Below are 19,245 nucleotides of genomic sequence, written 5' to 3'. Positions count from 1 at the left end.
AGTCAAAGACAGGCTGGTTCTTAGCATCTATTTATGCTTGGCCAGACCATCCAGGCTGCGGTAATGCCACCTTTCCAAGGTCCCGATCCCAAAAAGGGTTTAGCATCGTCCAGAGCCAAAGACATAAAACTCAGAGAGAGTTCTGGCTTCACCGAGTTGTGTGTTTTTGCCTGTTGACACAATGATACATGACATCACTTCACAGATAGTATTTGACAGAGAAAGTGGGCAAACTGAACAGGCTGCATTGAAAAGACAAGAAGGATGCTTTATCACTCAGTTATTGTCCTCAGCTCTTTGTATTCTCTACATGTCAATAACTGCCGCTGTGGTTATCCTCAGGAATAACCATTTTCCCATTCACCAAGTTTTGAGGTTGCCAGGCAAGATTAATCTGACCCTATATAGATATCTGGAACAAAGACACAGCTGAGCTAATTGTCTAAACTCTCTTTAAAATCAACCTTGAGAAGCAGGCGCTTCAAAGAGACAGCTGAGCTCATCCTGAAGTCGACAACTAAGACAGCTCAGACGAATTGTGCCCTAGGAGTGCCTGTTTCTCCCTGCTGGGAAGGAAACTTAGGGTGACTGGCACAGACATAGATGTCCCCATAAACACTGAAAGTTAAAAGGCCCAGCCTAGGTGTCTGCTGTGCCTCTGGGGTTTGTGCAATAGCATAGCATGGCATGGTGATGGTTATTAGTCAGTCTGTGTTCATCCCATCCTTTCTCCACAAAAAGAAAAGAAGCAGCCTCTGTGCAGAAGAGATATGAGACCAGGATCTTTGTGTGCTTCAAGGGAAAGAGGATACCCAAAATACTCTGCAGAAATAAACAGCGTGATAACCATCTCATTCCAGTGGGTACCTCAGTGAAATGCGGGTGGGTTTTGAGCCTCTCAAGGCACGCACAAGTGATTTGTGCAGCTCTGATGATTGATTTGAGGTGAGGACTCTCTGGTTTCATGCAGAGCCCTCCTTTCACTTGTGCTGGTAATAGCCAGTCCAGGGGAGCAGGGGGGCTGCTTAGATTTCTGGCCTCCCAGCAGTCTGTCTGTGAAGGCTGCACAGGGCTCAGAGCCTGCCCGTGTCTGTGCAGAGGGGACGAGCAGGGGGAGCAGAGCATCGGTGCAGCCCCTTACACCGCAGCCCTGACCTCCGCCGTTCCCATTGCGTTCCTCCTGCCCAGGCCTGGGGAGGGGCGGAGGTAAAACCCTGCCCCTCCGGCAGTCTGGTTGCGGGGAGGATCCCTTACGAGAGACTCCCGGCCTCACAGAAATTCTACTAAAATACAAAGAGGGTAGGAGCTGCACTAATAAATGTGTTGACTTGAGCCCTTGGAGGTTTGTATTGATTGCATTGGCCACGCTAACCCGGGAGAAGAGAAAGTCCAGAGAATTGTCTTTTTCTCTCTTGCTCCCCACCTACTCTAATTGGAAAATCTGAACATATTGCCCTCATGTGCAACTTCTCCTGAATTTTTTTTTCCCCATCAAATTGTATGAAAAGAAGGAAATTAGCCAAATATTTTTACGCTAGAGTTCTGGACAGACAGATTGAATTCATGTAATAGCAACATGGACTCTCTAAAAAGGAATCAATGCAAGCATGACCTTTTCGGGCAAGTCGCCAAACTCTGGATTATTTAATGTACCAATTACTTGATTATTGGAAGTGCTAATCAGCAACATAATCCTTGATGTTAAAGTTTAGTCTCTTCATCAGGATGTGGACTGTCAAGCTGTTCTAGCTTGATGCAATTCGAAGAACCAGCAAAAGATGTCTCAGTGCCAAAGTCCTACTATGATAAAGGAATGAAGCTAGGAAGAATATTCTGTGGAGTGTTATTTTTTCAAGTTTGAGCAACATGAGTTTCTAAAATTAGCAGTGTTAGTGTTGCCTGCCTACATGCTTTATATCCAGGCGGGATCAGTTTTAACCCTCCAGTTTTGGTATCAACGTTTCCTAAAGCAAATAAATGCAAACACTAAGGTCTGCTTGGATTTAACATGATAGCTATGGTAAACTAAATTAGAAAATTAAGTGGCACACGTCAAACTCACAACTAGCTTCTGTGTGTGTGTGTGTGTATGTGTGTGTGTTGACTAATCCTATGTTGGGGGCAGAAGGGAGTTTTTCTGCTTGTGTCAGCAGAATTTCTCCCAGAAGTAATGGAAATAGTAGGAGTATGGCCACCTACAGAGCCAACCCGTATGTCCTGGGGTCAGCATCTGCTGAGTTATAGGCCCAAAGCTCCAGCTGTCTAGTCCATACATTGTGGTCGTAAACATATACAACATGCAGAATGGTCCAGTTCAGAGCAGAAGTAATATATATCCCACTGTGAGCTCCCCTGCCCATAATGGTCCAGCACAAGATTTCCTGCTCTGGTCGGGATTCCTGAGGCAAGGGGCATAGCTATTAACCTCCCTTTCTGCCTTAAGAGTTTTTATCGCTCCCCTGTCACTGTAGCATCTATCTACCAGCATCTTACCCTGCCCTCCTTGCTCTGATCAGGATAGAATTTGACCTTAAAGGTATACTTGAAAACAGATTTTATATATTTAAACACATTTTTATGCTAATCATCTTCCTTGACACAGTACTATGGGCCAGAGCCTTAGCTAATTTTAACTGGATATAGTTCCACTGGTGCTAAACTAATTTAAATCAGCAGAGTGATTGAACTCGTACACTTAACACCTACTCTTCTGGTTCAGAAGTTTTCCTTCACCTGGCTTCTTATGAGCCTACAGAAATTTTTCCATTCATCCGAAGGGGGAGAGGAGAGACTGTTAACACCACAAAGCCTTAAACACATTTGCTTGGAACTGCAGCTTTGCCCTTGAGAGCTGCCTGGCTCTAGCAGCGTGATCTTTCTTACATTTCAAAATTGCCTGTGTAGCTTCTCAGATATATTAAATCAGAAAAAGGATTTCCCAGAGAAAAAAAAAAAAAAAAAAAAAAGGTTCTCAAAATGGTGAAGTATAAAATGACATACTTCCAGAGTGGCTTTCAGCTCCCACATCTTGCTGCCGGGGTGTGGGAGCGCTAACTTCCGTCTCAGTGGCAGTAAATAGCAGGCTCGTGCTACGCTGCCGTAGATCACTGCACACTCTTTGAATCAGAGGAACAAGTGCTGATCTCTGATGGGTTCCTCCTGCTTTTCTGTAAAATCTCCTAGGGCATATGTTTCAAATATGAAATCTGATTCTTGAACCCAATTTAGAAAATAACTACACCTGGTCTGATTTGCAAAGGTAGTGAGCATCTAGGGCTGCTGGCAAACAAAACACAGGGCCAGAACTTCAGCCAGAAAAAAATACCGTAGCTCGATAGACAGACCCACAGAAGTTTGCAGAGCCTGCGGCTCCTGGAGGCTGTAGCCTACCTGACAGCTCCCAGAACCTGGGACCACTGACTTCAGAGATCATTTCGGTGCTTACTTGTCCTTATTAGTTTTAATTCTCCTGTGAAATGAAAATTATTTGAACTGAAATAAGCATCTTAACCATGCCATTCCTTAAGCTGGTACAACCGACATTCATATTGAAACGATGAGTTACTCATAATTCTTTGCCAGGCTTTAAAGACTGACCAGGCACTTTCATACATATAAGGCCTAATGCTCCTCTTATTTAAGTTGGTGCAAAGCCGATTTGGCTGCGTTCAAAAGTGTTAAGTGTAAAATGGGCATAGGGGGATACTCTAGCTCTCTGTCACCCTGTTCTTGTGCTGTCGAGCTACCAAAGTCAGTGGCAGAGGGAAAGTTTAGGGGGAAAAAAAGCACAAGTCACGATTAAATATAGAGTCCCTAACAATAAAGACAATAGTAAAACAGACAGGCACCCTTGTAAAAACGTCATCTGAGACAACGATTGCCTTTACATTCAGAGGCCGAGATCCTGGACAGTGTGTGTCTGGTTGCCACTGAAATCTGATAAGGAGCTAAGCACCTAATAGCCTTTGTGAGGCTTGACCCTGAAACAACCATGGCCAACTTCAGTGCGGAGCAGTGAGCTCTGAACAACTGCAAGGAGCTTATAAACTATTTCTCAGAATTACAAGCAATACCTGAAAGTGGGTCAGAAAGGAGCAAAACACTTCTGAGGGCTGTGGTTGCAAAAAAGCTGGATATAATCAAGCAGTGAGCAGTAGATTTTAAGATAAAATTAAATCCTTGTTAAAAAAGCAGTGGGAGATTCAAGCAAAGCAGAAGCAAAGCTGTTTGAGCAAGAAACCAAGAGGAAATCAGATGGTGGCAAGCAAGCTTTTCTGAAGCACTTTTTGTTTCCAGATTACCTGCTGAGTCTCTCCCTGTCTATTTTTAGGTCCCATAGAGCAAAACAGGCAAGCTAAGCACATTCCTAGGTGCCTCCATCAGTCCAGGCCTCATGGCTGAGTCCTACAAATCATTACCTTATTTACACTATTTTGATAATGAGCTGCATTTCACTCCAAGGACCAGAGGTTGTGTTTGGAAGCGTGTGTGATCATCTCGTGAGAGCTGCGAGTCGAAGTAACCTCTGACATTTTACAGAACCCTCAACTATTCAACATTTGCTTCTACCATGAAAATTACAGCTAATTAAATATCTGGGCTTGATCCTGTGCAGTACTGTGCGCACTCAGCACTCGGTGCCTCTAATGCAAGTTGAAGGCCCTCGGCATGTTACAGACCGAGGTCCTGCCTCTGACTCATTTGCATGGCTTTACTTCCCCAGACACGATTTTGGTATTTGAAAAGAATGGTATTCCTGTACAACATGTGTCTCAATTTGTAACGATATCCTCCCTGCAGCTGGCTTGCTTTTCCAAGTGTTTCTGAAACATTACTGTCTTAAATTTGAGCCAACCTACAATAACAAATTATCTAGAGGCAAAGAGGCTGAACTGCGTTTGTCGAGAGGACACCCCCACTCTCTGCTGCACTCCATCTTCCAGTCCTGATTTCGGACTTTCAGGCTGTGTAATGTAATTATCTTCTATGGGAGCACACATTTCCAAAAAAAAAAAAAAAAATTAAAGAAAAAAAAATTGGGGTTTTAGGGATTGGGTAGTGCAGAGTGAAATAACTATCAAGTTCCGACCTCTCTGGAAAGATCTGCATCCCATCATCGGCCGATTGATATTGAAACCTATGGTTAGAGCAATTTTCAGCTATTTATTTGGAGCCCACGTAGTTAAATGTAAAACTTTGTGTTGCCTGCTTATGCTCCAAATATTTGTAAGCTTTCATGAACCACTTGTGCTGCCACTTCTAAGTTGCTTATCCAAAAGGAGGGGGGAAAAAACCTTTCTCACAGGAGTTCTCCAGTTGATAGATGCTTGAACACTAGTACAAAAGAAAAGATACATGATGAGGTCACTGCAAATTTTAATTCTGACACTACCTTTCAAAGTACAATTAAAATGCCAGTTCTGTTTTATTTGAAGTAGTTTACCAATTATTGCTGACCTGGTTATCTTGGTGGTAAAAATATTGTTCCTGGTTTCTTGGGGTGGGTAGGGGAGGTGGAAAATAGAGAAAATCTAAAACAACGTTTGGTTCCAACGCAGGTCTCTCAGTGGCCAGCAGTGCTGGGGATAAGGGAGATGCCCTAAGGTGCCTGGCAATGCACCCAGGTCTATGCCAGGTCTCACCCGCTTGTTCCTTCTGTGTTCTGGGTGGGTTTTTCCTCTTCCTTCCCCCACAGTATCATCTACCTGACATTTTAGCCACCTGAGCATGCCCCCTTGGCTTTGGATGAGTCTGCATCTGCTCTTGCTTAGGCTGAAACGAACCAGGATGGGGGTTGTGAAAACCAGGGAGAAACCCCATGGGGACGGTGGCAGGCATGCAGCCCTGGATGGTTACGGACGGAGGGGTTGTTCGTGGGAAAATGGGAAAAAGATGATTGCTTCCTGATATGGGACGCTGAAACTTTTCACTAAAAAGATTCAATGCTGCTTCTGCAAAAAATTACTGTTATTGTTATTATTGTTGTTGTTATTATTTTGTGGCCCACAATAGTATTTCAGATGAAGGAGCCAGGCCCAGGCGTAACCCAGGTGAGGAGGAGGACTCTCACAGGGAGCTACAGGCTGGTGCTCAGCAAGACCCCCGTCCTCACCATTCGTCTTCCTCCACACCCAGAGTTAGTTAATCTGCCTTTTTCTGGCTATTTATCTGGTTTTACTGGAGAGATCAGCTCGGATAAGAAAACTGAGAAGCACCTCAGAATAGCCAAAAGCCTAGTGGTTTGGGCCCACAGGAGGCTGCTGAAATTCAAGTTGAAGTTTCTATTCTGATTCAGACAAAATCGGAGGCTTAAAGAAGGGTTATCACATCACAGTGGTTGCCTGTTTTCAGGAAAGGAGAGTAGAAACTGTCTGGATTTGGTTTTCCTTCTCTTTTAGTTTTTATGTTTTGTTTTTTTGTTTGTTATTTTTTTTGCAAAAAGATCCTTGCAAAGTTTCAGTGCAGAATGGGAGAATTAGTTGAAAGTTTGGCTGTTTTTTTTAAAAGGAAAATCATATCTTCTGCCACATCTGCACATGAAGCATTGGTGGGGCAAAGCAAACTCTTTACAGGTCTGCCGAATATACTGGTGCTGCACTAACTGGAGGGCAATGGGCTGCCTTGCTGTTACAGAGATATACCCGGCTACCCCAGTGTAAAGCAGGATCTGGCCCAGGCAGGCTCCGTGACGTGCCATAGGGGCCATGGCCGGAGACAGTGGGTGCTACAGCTGAGATTACAAGTCCAGAGCTGTGGTGGCATTTTACTCTTTGCTTGACTTGCGTATGTACCTCAAAAATGCCCCAAAATGTAAACCAGAGACTCTCTGTCAGTGAAAGCCTGGAGAAAGATGGTGCCGTGGGGCTTGGCAGGAGGGCCTGGTTGACGTTGTTTTTGTTTTTAGTTCAGATTGAAAGTGAAGGGGAATTTCATGAACCTGCTGAGCAATTGTTCTATAAAAGGTTAAACCATGAGAAACTTCTTTGAAGTGGTGAAAAATTATATCAAGTGAATATTTAGAGAGCTGCTGGGGAGAAAGTGGTATAGGTGGGGAAGGAAGGACGACAACGGCAGAGAAACCTGACAGCAGCACCGATGCTGAAATCTGGGGAACTGGGCACAAATGTTCATCTTAGCCTACCAAGACTGGTCTCCTCTGCCTCCCTCCATGGCTGGCAGATAGAGAGGCTCTTCCAAGATGTGTTTCAGAGCACCTAACGCAGTGCCTGCTCTGGAGCACCCCTGGGCATGGGAATGAGAGTGAGGACACTGGTCCCCCTGGGTTAAAGTTCGTGAGCCCCTGCCTCTCCTCTCCTGTTACCACAAGGAGAGACAAGGAGAAAGCAGTGCGATTTGGTGGGGAGCTGCTTTCACAAAAACCTTGACAGTGATGGTAACAGGAGGAAGTGGAAATTTAAAATGCTGTGGCATGGGTTCCTGGTGGCAGCTGTTTTGCCCAGGAGAAGCCAAACCTGAAGGGTGGTGCCGTGTCCCCTGGATCCGTGCAGAGCAAGTTGCACGGTGAAGTTGCATTGCTGCTTTGTGGTACAAGGGAGGATTTACAGCAGCCCAGGCCATTCTCCCCAAGTATATGTGACTGCTCTCTGCTGAACTTAGGGAATCCTGTTTCCACTGGCTATGAAGAAGAGCTGCATGCTTACCCAGACCAAGACCGTACTCCTATTTTGGGGGGAGCACTGTCTTTATGAAGTATATAATGGAGGGAAGAAACTACTTTTCCCTTTGCCTTATGCTGTGTCCCTGCCGTGGAGCCTGGGGCTGGAACAAACTCTGCTGCTAGATAGCTGCATTTTGAACAATCATCACCAAATTTGAATGGGGTAGAGGGCTTCCTTTCTGCCTCATTTCTCTTCAGTGACCTGGCTGCCTGGTAAATACAGGAGTGTGGAGCCCACATATTCTTGGTGGCTCTCAAGGTCTCTTCCAGAGTGATGATTCCTTTGCTGCCTCTTTTTAAAAGGCGATTTTCCCTTGGGCCACGCAGGAGCACGAAGGAGAGCCTGGAACTGTAATTCCTCCATTTCCTTGCTCCATAACAAGGGCATGGTGACATACATCCCTGTTCCTAACTTCACTAGCTAGTTTCAGGGTGCAATTTAACATACATTGAATGAGTTTAGTGAGAGACAGTACTAAATGTACCAGCAAGGGGCTGAATGTAGCTGTAAACTGGTGAAATTTCCCCAAAGGCTTTTCTAGGAATAGATGCAGGGAAGCAGGAGTCAGCACACAAGAGATCTTCTGTTTTCCAGTTCATGTTTTTACTTCAAGGTCCTTCCCTGACTACAAGGCGACTGGATATGATTGCAAGCACGGCCTCTGGTGCATCCCTGCAACAATTCAATCACAGAGCTGGGGGTGACTAAGCTGTCCCTACCGCTTCTTCTGCCTAGGCATAAAAGGAGGGCAAATCCCAAGCCTCTTCCCCAATGCATTCCTTGAAGTCACAATGTCTGCTCAGATTACAGCTCGCGTTTCAGTAGGCGGGAGAGCCTGAGTTGTGTATCTGACCCAAAGTTGAGAAGGATCCATAGCTTACAAGACCAGAACAGAAGGAAAACACCACCTTCAAAATAAAGGGATGGTGCTTAAGGACCCTGCTTGTTATCCCATTCGTGCTAAAGGCCTCCCCTGACTCTTGCAATGTGGCATCCCTTCAGTTAGCTTATGGAAAGATAAATCATCAAGTATTCAAAGGGAAAGGTTTTAATGAAGAAGCTTGAACTGCTTTAAGAATTGCTAAGAAAAAAAATAAAGCAAATTACAGAACTATTACAAGTAACAGATGATTCCAGAGTGTTTCCAGGGCTGAGCTTGCTCCCATGCTGACTTTAGCTGCACTCTTGTGGTTTATCTTCATAGCAGTTTCCCTGAGAAAATAATTTCAGTGCCTTTACTCTAGGGCCATGCTTGTCCCAGATGAACTAGGCCTCTTTTAGCACATCAGCATTCATTGTCCGGGTGAATTAAGTGCTGTGCTAAATGATGGAAACTCTGCCATGCCAGCCCACATCAACGGTTGCCCCAGCCCTCCCCACCCAGTCTCTAATTTTCTTCTGAACAATATGATGTGAATCTGGAGACAGAAATGTTCAATGGAGTGCAGAATGAGGGGGAAGCAACCATGGAAAAAACCGTGTGTGTCTGCATGCATGCGTGCGTCCAAAGCCATGTCAATGACATGGCCCCTCTGAGGAGGTAGGACACGACTGGGGAGGGCACTGGGTAGAAGCAGTTATTTCTGGTGGCTATCACTGCCAGCAGGAGTGTGCTGCCAGCATGGCAACACTCGGCTCATGGGGCACCACTGGGAGCGGGCATGCAGGGATCAGTGCTTGGATATGGGGGAGCAGGAGAAGGAAATGCCTTCACAGCTGAGCTACCAAGCTCCTCAGCATGGAGGCAAGAAGGGGCAGTGGAGCAAGGAGCACTTATAGCAATTGGCTGCACCAAGCAGGGCCAAGCTTCCCACCACACCGGTCCCAGGATCTGTGCAGGACCAAGGGCTGTAGGCCTGCAGCAGCCCTGGAAAGAGCTGGCTAGCTGCAGAAAGGGAGGAGGGAAGCTTGCTGGGGAGGCTTTGCCCTAGTTGCCAAACTGTCCTGCCAAGCTTTAACTCTGTATTGTTTTAAGCAAGGATTTAATTCCTCACGTGTCAGGGAATAAACCAAAGAGGAGGCTCTGCATTGGTGCAGCCTGTTTCATAGCTGCCCATTGCTCAGGTTACGACTAGCAGCCGTACAGGACATCAGTGTGGCTCTCACCTACTGTTCAGAGGAGCGCTGCGTCGCTATCTGAGCCCGCATAGGTGAACCTCCAAGTCATCTGCCTGAGCTGGGTCATCCTCCAGTTGAGTTATTCTCCTTTTGCCCCCCTGCATTGACAGTGGGGCAGAAATGAGCCTTCCTACTTGTTCTCTTTCTGTCATCTTTTCCGTGCTCCCTCCTGGTGTTGGAACTACAGCCTGCCTCTGACTTCTAGGTGGTCTTCCATCCCAGGATCAGCCCAGACCTGCTTAGCTTTGGAAAGCAGGCAAAACCCAGTGTGCTCACCTCAGTGCAACTGACATAAGCTCAACTCCATGGCTTTATGCTTACAAAAATTCTTCTTTTGCGGCTGACACAATTTTTCTATCTGATCAGCAATATTCGATGTGTGTTGAGGGCAAGTTCAGCGGGGGTGAGGAGCATATGTCCCTCCCCTAAAAAGTAATTTGGTTTTTGGGGGAGATATAAATAGCTGACTTTATTGTGCTGGTCATGCACGCTGGTGTTGGCACGAGGTGGATAACGTCTAACTGTGAAGTGGTGATGACTAGTGTGTTCTCATTTCTTCATAAAACATTGCATGCTATGCCTGATATGGATTTTTATTCTGTCACTTGATCGCTACAAAGATGCATTCATCAAACGCGATGACTGCCATATGAGCCAATCAACAGGGAAAGTCCTTCTCTCCAATCTGCACAGTCTGTGACACTGAGTCTATCTGCAGTAGGGGAAAATAGACAGGACTTACTTACAAAGCTAGCTGACTGCTCCAGGCAGAAAGCATCAAGAGCAAGGGAACTTCTTTATGCCCTCCCTCCCAAATCACTTATCAGTCTGTGCTATGCCATGCCATTTGAGACTGATTAGTGAGGGATGGAAATTCATTTCCATTGATGTATGGAAAGAAAGGAGCAGGCAAAATACCTGAAGTGCAGAGTGAAGTTTCATACAGACGTTACACATTTTGTTTTCTCTGCTTCCCTTTTTAGTTAATCTCAGAGCAAGCTTTCAGGCCAAAAAGTGACAGAAAGCAGTTGTGTACTTTATGAGGAGTACTTAGTAAGTGGATACATCCCAGTTCTCAGTCTAGTTCTTGTCCACAGCTCTCTGTACACACAAAGCTGCTCATCCTGCTGGGCACGTTGCCTGAAAGCCCAAATGTTACTCCTTAACCTAGATATAGTGGTCTCCGTGCTCTGGGACTTTTTATGTTGGTCAACATATTCAATGTGCCTTCCAGTCTCTGCTTTGAGAAGGGTGGAGGTTTGGCAGGGGGATACGAGCACAGTAACGAGAGGGATCGCAGAGGAGCCAGTGTGAAGGGGAGATCGTGGAGCAGACTGAGAAGGAAAATGTGACCCAGCACCAAAATTAAGGCCGATAAGTACTTTTGAGTTTCAGTCCAAATCTTTAGGGGACAGCAGATCCCATCCAAGGAGACAGAGTCCAAAGCATGCTGTGTAGAGAGAGAGGACAGTCCCTGCTAGGCAGTCTACATGGTTGACTGACAAGGGAAGCAGAAGCACATGAGGCCATGGTGTATCACCCAGTAGCCCCTAGATAAACTAAGGCATCAGGAGCTTATAAGCACTGGGATGTTGTTACTTGCATTAGATTGATGAGAAGGTGATTCGGGTTTTCAAAATTGTGATTCCAAAGATTTTCGTGACCTTGGCCTTCACCACTGGCAAAGCTCACCTTATTTCAGGGGAGCTATCATGCAACTTTCTGAAGGCCTCCAGTCAATAAAGCTGTGTTTGCTCCGGTGTTGTTCAGGCAGTCAAAGCACCAGTGGGCTTCAGAAGGGGTTGTCTGAATAAGTCCTGTGGGATGCATTCCTTTTTTGTGTCCTAAAAAATGAGAAAAGAAAGAAAACAAAAGCAGTCAGTACATCTGGTCAGGTAACAGGAGAAAAATGGACCTGGAAATGAGGACCAGGATAGAAAAAGGGAACAACTGGAAAGTTAAATTATTTGCCTAATTATGTGATCTGCTCTAGCAGGATCTGGAGGGTTTTGTTCTCATCTCATACATGGTCCATGGAAATGTATGCGTTCAACGCTGAAAATATCAGATCTTGGTAGCAGTTTACCTCAGTAAGAGTAATGCCTAGTTCTACTTTGGGTCCTAAAATGCCTTTATTTGAATTCTGTTTGCCATGCTAGTCAGTGTCCGTCACCATGCTCTGCTGGTTGTGACCCCCTGGCTCTGTAGCTGCTGTGGTGGTGGTACAAGACTGGTTGCAGACCATCGCAAGAGAGGACTGAGGAGGTTGTGGGGAACGCCAGCCCAGCCTCCCTCACTGCAGCTGCGTTTTGCTGTGTTGAGCATACATCTGTCATTTGTATGACTATGGATTTGGGGAAAGGCATCTTCAGCTTGCATGCATAGCACAGATAGTACCTACAGAGTTAGCTCTGTTAGTGGGAGATGCATATTTATGGGAGAGTGGAGCTGTCTTTGGGTACCGTCCCAGTTTCTCTGTCAGACCAATGAGCCTTGTGTCTCTGGGGAGCCCTGGCCTGTGTGGTGTTCCCCATCCTATCCCCATCCCAGGTGCTGGCCAGTCCTGGTCCAAATGCTTCTCCTTCTCTGACTCCACTTTCCCACCTGTGCCATGCAGAGAGTGGTACATCCCAGCTCTGTAAAGCACACTGAGATCAAGGGGTGAAGCGTACTGTATAATTGCAAAGTATCATTATTCACCCGTGCTCTTGTAGGATGAAAGGCGCTCTATGAAACCCAGAGAATAAACTATTATTATATCGGTTTCCGGCTTTTTATTACAGGAATTCCTCCATCTTCCTTTCCAGCAACCTCAGAGGCTGCGTGTACCGACAGCCCTCGCGGCACGAGGGGCAGCCGAGGCCAAAGCAGTGGACTTGTGTCTCTGCCCGGCTGCCCGCCCAGCGTGAGGCTGCGTGCACGCTCAGGCGGTGCCCAGCCCACCTGCGATGAGTCTCCCGCTGCTTGCCCTGACCACCTCTGCTTGTCTGCTTTGCAGGAACGGTCGCCGGCAGGGTACCTTGCATGGAGAAAGGGAGCAGAGCAAACCACGTCACTCCACCGAATGACACCAGCTGGTCCGCTCACCACCCCCTCTGGCTGAAAGTCCAGCAAAGAAAGCAGCTTCCCGTCACAAAGCCCCTCCGAGGAAGCCTCGGTCCCACGGGTGCCTTTGACCCAGAAGACAGCACATCATGGACCCACACAGTGTGCTCAGCATTCCTGCGACCACCCCTCTTCTCCTCCAAGGAACGCTTTTTCCTCTTGGTTTCTTGCTGGGGGGGATTTTTCACCCTGGTTTCAAAAACCACACGGACCAACATAGGTACTTTTCCCTCTCTGACTTCAAAGTTCAGATATTTGAGACTGGACAATGATACGGATTTTTTTTTTTTTTTTAATTTTTTTTTTCCTTCGAAAAACTGCTGTGGTTTTGCTGCTACACTAAGAATCGTGATTTGCATTGTATGGTTTTGGACCTATTCAAGTTTTGATGGGGGAAAGGGGTAATACTGGAGTAGCAACACTTCAGAGTCATCTCTGTCCTACCCATGATGCACTTTTAAATGAAGAGTTAGAATATTTTATTGGCTAATATACTTTCCTTGTTATTTTTACAAAGGCCACCTTTATCCTTTCTAATGCCATATTTTCAGTGTTACACTTTTATGGCTTTTAATTTTTGATTTGACAGATGTAAGAAGCAGCATGAATAGTTTATACTGTGGTTTTTCAGAGACTGAATGCCAAGAGAACTCAGTAAATGTTTATTCTTCTCAGCTTTCTCTTTAAATTCCCCTAAATAGCGCCCCATTTGGGAACAGAGCAAGAGTGTTGAACTAAAGACCAAAATTCCCTCAAGGTGTAAAATAATCTGAGGGGAATATTTGCTGGGCGTCACGAAAGACTTGGATGAAATTTCAACCCTGATGGTTTTCAGTGATCCAGGAAGGCAGTGAGACAATCTCTCCATATGCATAGCCCTTTCATGATAATTAGAATGGTATGGACAAACCAATGAAAACAAGGGTAAAGTGAGAAAGATCCCCCATGATTCTGTTTCACTGTTTGCTTTCTCCTGTCATGGTTAAGAGAAATGTGCAATTCGATCCTCAATCAGTGGGTGGAGGATAACAGGGTAGAATTTACTTGTGTGCACTTGTACAGTTGTAGCCAAGAGTCCAAAAGTACACTAGAGCATGTTATACTGGCACTGAATTGGTAAGAGAGTCGTGGAGTATCCCATTCTGACAAATACAAAAAAAAAAAAAAAGAAAAGAAAAAAAATGACAAAAAAACCCAGGAAAAAACACAAAAAAAATCAAAAACAAACAAAAAAACTTAAAAAAAAAAAATCAGATCACCTTGTGATTCAGTGTAACTGTTTACTAACTCGAATAAAGCAATTGTTCACTCTCGAGTGTTCAGAGTACACCTTTTCTATAAGGCTGCTGCGGGGAAGTGAGGAGCAGTTTGCAGGAGCAGTGTCTCTGACAGTGTCAGCGGTGTTGGGAGCAAGGGAGCAGAGTCAGTTGAACCAGAGCCTTGTAGTGATGGTGCACTATGAGCACTATGTATATACTGTATTTCTATATTTTCCTTTGTACAGATTCACTTAAGTCAAGCTACTGTTTTACAGGTGCTCCTTATTTATTAGAGCTGTGAAAGCTTGGAAAACACACCGGGCGAGTAAGCTCGCTTTTTAAAAAAAAAACAAAAAAATGACAAAAAAACAAAAAAGAGGGGGAAATCCAACAACTCCTGAGTCTAGGGAGAGAGCTCAAAGAGATACTGATGCAACATCTTCAAGAGAGCAAGAATCTGCAGCACCCTCAGTGTGCTCTGCTTTCCTTTTGGGCTTGCAACGCTTTTCTCTCTCCCTGACTGGTGTCAGATTTATTAAAACAAAATAAATCTCCAAGAAAAAAAAATGCACTTAAATGTGCTGTTGTTTTATTATTTTTTTTTCCTTTTTGTGCATGCGGTTATTCATTGCTCCACCTGCCTGGTCACAGATCAAACAAAACTCAGTCTGAAGTCTCAGCAAAATATGTGTAAGTGTTCTTGGAGGCGGTATCTATGTCCCTTCCATTTTCACTCCTCCCTCGTCACCTCTCAGTTTCTGCACTGTTCAAGGCGTGGGGGGAAAAAAAACCCGCGGTTAGCACAGTGCAGAGTTAGGTCCTGATCTTAGAGAAGAGCCCTGGATGGATGCACTGGCTGCAGCTTCATTCATTTCAAGGGGATCCGTGCAAGCGCAGTTTGCTCGTGCTGCATTTGGGGCTGTGTACCGAGCCTGTTCTGCCTGGCCTTTTGTAGGGATAGGGTTTTTCTATGCATGAACTCCCCCTGAAATCAAGCCTCGGTTCTTCAAAGCACCAAATTCCTCCCAAATGCCCCCAAAACTCTGCAACAGCAACGTATTTGCAGGCCCTGAGCTACCTCACGCAATAGCCTTTGCTTCCCAGCTCTTGGCCAGCACAGCCAGCGCTGCTGATGGAGGGGTTTGAAGTGTCCGGTGAGCTCTGTGACTAGTTGACTGACTTCATTAACCAGCCATGTAAGGCAAACGACAACAGCATAAGCATGCCTGCTTGGAGGGGCACGTAGAGCAAAGCTTGTCTCCCTTGTAAACAGCTTGCTGCATCTCTATTTATTCATCTGAACTTGGCTGTAAAACGAAGGCCGTGTGTATTGATTTTGCTTTTGTCAGTGGTCCAGAATTGTTAGCACACATTTTCACTCTTCTGAAAAACAACAGACTCTTTAGAGAAATCTTTCTCTCTCGTGAACTGCTTTTTCCAGAAATGGAATCAGCTTGTCAAAAATCATCAGGACAGCAGAGGTAGGGAAAGCGATCTGGGCTGGAGCTGGCTTCGTGCATTTCCAATGATCACAAACTTACCTTAGCTTTCCTGAAAATTTGCCCACCTTACGCTTTCTTAACAACTTACCCCAAAATTCAGATGTTTTGGACACTTGAATCAGTTCATTGTTTGCTATTTTAAAAATATCTACAGCTGCATATCTGGGGAGAAATCTCCAAGTACACATAAACCTTCAGCAAAATGTAGACCAAATGGTACGATACATTATGCAAAAGAAACCTGCTTTATTTCTGAGGCCAAATCCATCCCTTGTACGATGCCAACAAAATGAGTGGAATTACACAAAGGATGTACGAAGGTCCTTTGCAATTAACGGGAACCCAGCAAAGGCTTACGCTGCTGACATTATTTATTACGCACTAAGACCTAATAGTCAAGCCAAGCTCTTTCCTGGGGAACGCACCATCAAGGAGCCAGACAAAGGAAATCCTGATGCACTGGGAGATACAGGGGAAGGTTCCTGCGTGCAACAGCAACCACTCCAGCTCTTGCACACGTGCAGTTTTGAGATGCAGAGACTGTCTTCGCGAGCAGAGAGGGGCAGCTTTGCCTCAGGTCTCTAAGCAGGCGGCCCGGTGTGCATCCCTTCGCATTGCCGGGGCAGGGGGGGAGTTTGCTGTGATCGAGCCACACGGGTCCTTCTGCTGGCACTGAATTCTTGCTGTCAGCGAGAATTTTGCCCTTGTGATAAGAGGGGGTCTGCGTGCTGCAAACACTCTGCATTAATTACCTCCTGTGTTTTCTTCGATGGTTTTGAGGGCTTCATTTTTTTCGGAACAACTACACACGGCAGTATTTGAGTGGCCCAATTCCGTGAATAAGAAGGTCCCTCAAAATGAAAACATTTTGTGCTTTTTCCATGCTCAATGATAGAAATAAATTTGCTTTGTTCAAATAAGCGCTGCGCGCCAAATTTACAAGGATGCTTATCCAAGTGAGATATCCCGTTCTGAGGTCCATATTTGGACACCCAAATCAACACTCAGCCAAACACATGCATGAGGCATTTCAGTGCCATTTGGAGTGTCCATATATAGAACTGGATGCCCTAACTTCATTGCCTTTGTTTTAAAAATAGGCCTGGAATATGTAAAGGCATCATTTAATAACAACTACGACAAACATTCTGTGCTCAAACCAAGAACACATTTGCTGGTGCTGGTACAGGTTGATTCCCCTGGAATTGCTCTGAATTTACAGAGTTATAACTCAGAATAAGAAACAACCCTTTCAGTTGCTTTGCCTTCCACTCCCACCCAAAGCTGGCTTGATGTTTGGGATCTGTGAGTACAGGAAGGTGGTACTTGGGCAGTATCCACACGCATGCGTGCAGCAGAGGGAGAGAGAGTCGGGAATTGAGCTGAACCTGCTTCATAGTGAACATAACTGCCCAAATGTCTTGAAATGGGGAGAACAGGTTTACATAGGCTTGCACACATTTTCCTTGTCATTTATGTGGTGCTGGGCAAAGAAACGCAATGCTACCTTGAGCACCCCTGGAATATTTTCCACAAAGCACAGGATGCACCAGTGAAACACACAGAGCTGTGAAAAATACAGCTGAATAGCAGCTCCTGGCTGTTTTCTTCCAGCGACGGTGGGAGCGCAGCCCCTTGGAGGTGCCATGGATGCTGGCCACAGGGTGCTGCAGCACCTCCGAGGGCGACAGGGTCTCTGCCGCAGGGGTGCTCCTCAGCCTGTCATGTTGGCCAGTCAAGACCTGTTGGGACTTGAACTTCTGTGACACGGCGGGGGACTGACCCAGCCATGAGGCAAAAAAAAGAGTAACTTAGGCCACTGACAGCCCCTTTTCTCGAAGATGTTCCCTAGTGTCTAAAGCATCACCTATCTACTGGAGCAGGTGAGTGTCCCAGCCAGTTCACCCACTGCTCCACTGAAGCAGTTTTCCAAGGACATGTAAGACACAGAGAGGCAGCCAGGTGCACTCACCAGGACCTTTCCTTACAAATGATGCAAACATCTAAAAGTTGTGTGTCCTTACATCGAATTCCCAGGCACCTGGCTGTCACAGGAGAAGGGGCAGCCTCGCCTGTGCCTCCTACGTGGGGCTCGTTGGCATCCCGGCAGCCCACGCTGCAGGTGGGACGCTGCCCGAACTGGGGAGGAAAGCTTCGTTATTATTAGCCAGTAAGATAGGCGAGGACAGAGATGTGTTGTGATTCCCACCCCTCAGCAGGGCTACTTTTTCTCTGAAGGACCTTGCTGCACGGATTTAGTAAAATAAAAAGGCTTGAGGAAGAAGTAACACTGCCTTCTTTTCCAGAAAAGCACTGTGGTTAGGGGGCTTGCCCAGGGGCCGGGAGATCAGGTTCACTCCCCTTCTCCAGCTGAAGGAATCAAGCCCACACAGGCCCACACAAAACAAGGTGTTGAGAGAGGCTCTCATCCCTTCCCGTGTCCCAGGCCAGGATTGATGAGATATAATCTTTCCCGGCCTGCCCACCGGGACATGAGCTATGCCAAGAAAGGCAGAAGAGGTGCTCTTCACTTCTGGAAGAGATGGGAATCCAGCATCCGCAGGGCCGGGAAGAGGGAGCACAGCCCTCGAGTTAGCGCTTGAGGCTCTCTCCTGGAACAAGGGCGTCTGCTTCTGCTCCCAAAATGGCTTCAGAGTTGCTGCAGCAAATACTGACCCATTACAGAGCCCATCTACGAAGCAAAGGAGGGCGGGCGGCTGCAGAGGTCCCGGGGGCCGCAGCGCTGGCGGCGTCACCTGCTTGGCTTCAGAGCATGGGAGCGTGCCAGGTTGGCAGGATCGCACCAGCGGGTCTGCCCCGCGTTTGCTGTGTGATGCCGGGCCTTCGCATTACCCGCCCTCTCCTTCTGGCGTACCTCAGGAGACGTGGTTTTCAATTCTTACCAAGGGAGACCGATTTATTGCCTCCCAATTGCTAGCACGGTCTTTGGCATGACAGGCATTACCACATACGTGAAAAATAATGTTCGGGGCAGGGGCGGGACACAACTCAAGAGCGGCCTGCTATTTAGCTGGCAGGTATCTTTTTAAGCCTAAGCCTAAGCCTAAGCAGGCGCCCAGGCGCTGAAGCGCAGCTGGATGCTGGGGAAAGCTGGCTGCTGCCCACCCGCGCGAGAGAGGTCCGGTGAGATGATTTACAGGCAGGGTCAGGTAGAGGAGCTGACACAAACGGGTCAGCGAGGACGGGTGCCAGCCCACAGGCTTATTGTCGGTCGACATCCAGGGAGCGGGGCGGGAAGGCGGGGGGAGCGTGAGTCGAATTCCTTAATAACGTGAATTATAAAATCATTTCCTGTGTTAGGGGTTAGGAAAGAGAGCGAAGGACCCGGAGATCTTCCAAACAGAAAACAGCTTTTGTTAAGGCTTTTGGCCTAAGGAGTTTGGGGGGGGTGCGTGGGAAGGGAAAGTGCTGGCACATTTTTGGCTGGAAGCCTCAGACAACATATTTTTTATTCTAGTCTTTATTTTTCAAAATAAAATCACGGCGAGGCAGCAACAATGAGGGGGGAAGAGGGTGAAATTAGGGGGAACAGTACCCAAGTATTTCCCCCTTTTTTCTGTC

At 46.5% G+C, this 19,245-nt stretch overlaps 1 protein-coding gene across 1 annotated transcript in view; it reads left to right on the top strand.

Moving 5' to 3' along the window:
- SOBP (sine oculis binding protein homolog) overlaps nt 1-13,085 on the top strand; it is a gene marked incomplete at its 5' end in the record, with an annotated part of 115,147 nt that extends 102,062 nt beyond the window's left edge. The window contains one exon of the mRNA XM_082306291.1: nt 12,796-13,085. The remainder of the gene's footprint in view (nt 1-12,795) is intronic.
- Between the last annotated feature and the right edge of the window lie 6,160 nt (nt 13,086-19,245).

This window comes from Platalea leucorodia (assembly GCF_965183815.1).
Source record: "Platalea leucorodia genome assembly, chromosome: 3".
Taxonomy (NCBI): Eukaryota; Metazoa; Chordata; class Aves; order Pelecaniformes; family Threskiornithidae; genus Platalea; species Platalea leucorodia.
This window is presented reverse-complemented; position numbering and strand designations above follow the sequence as displayed.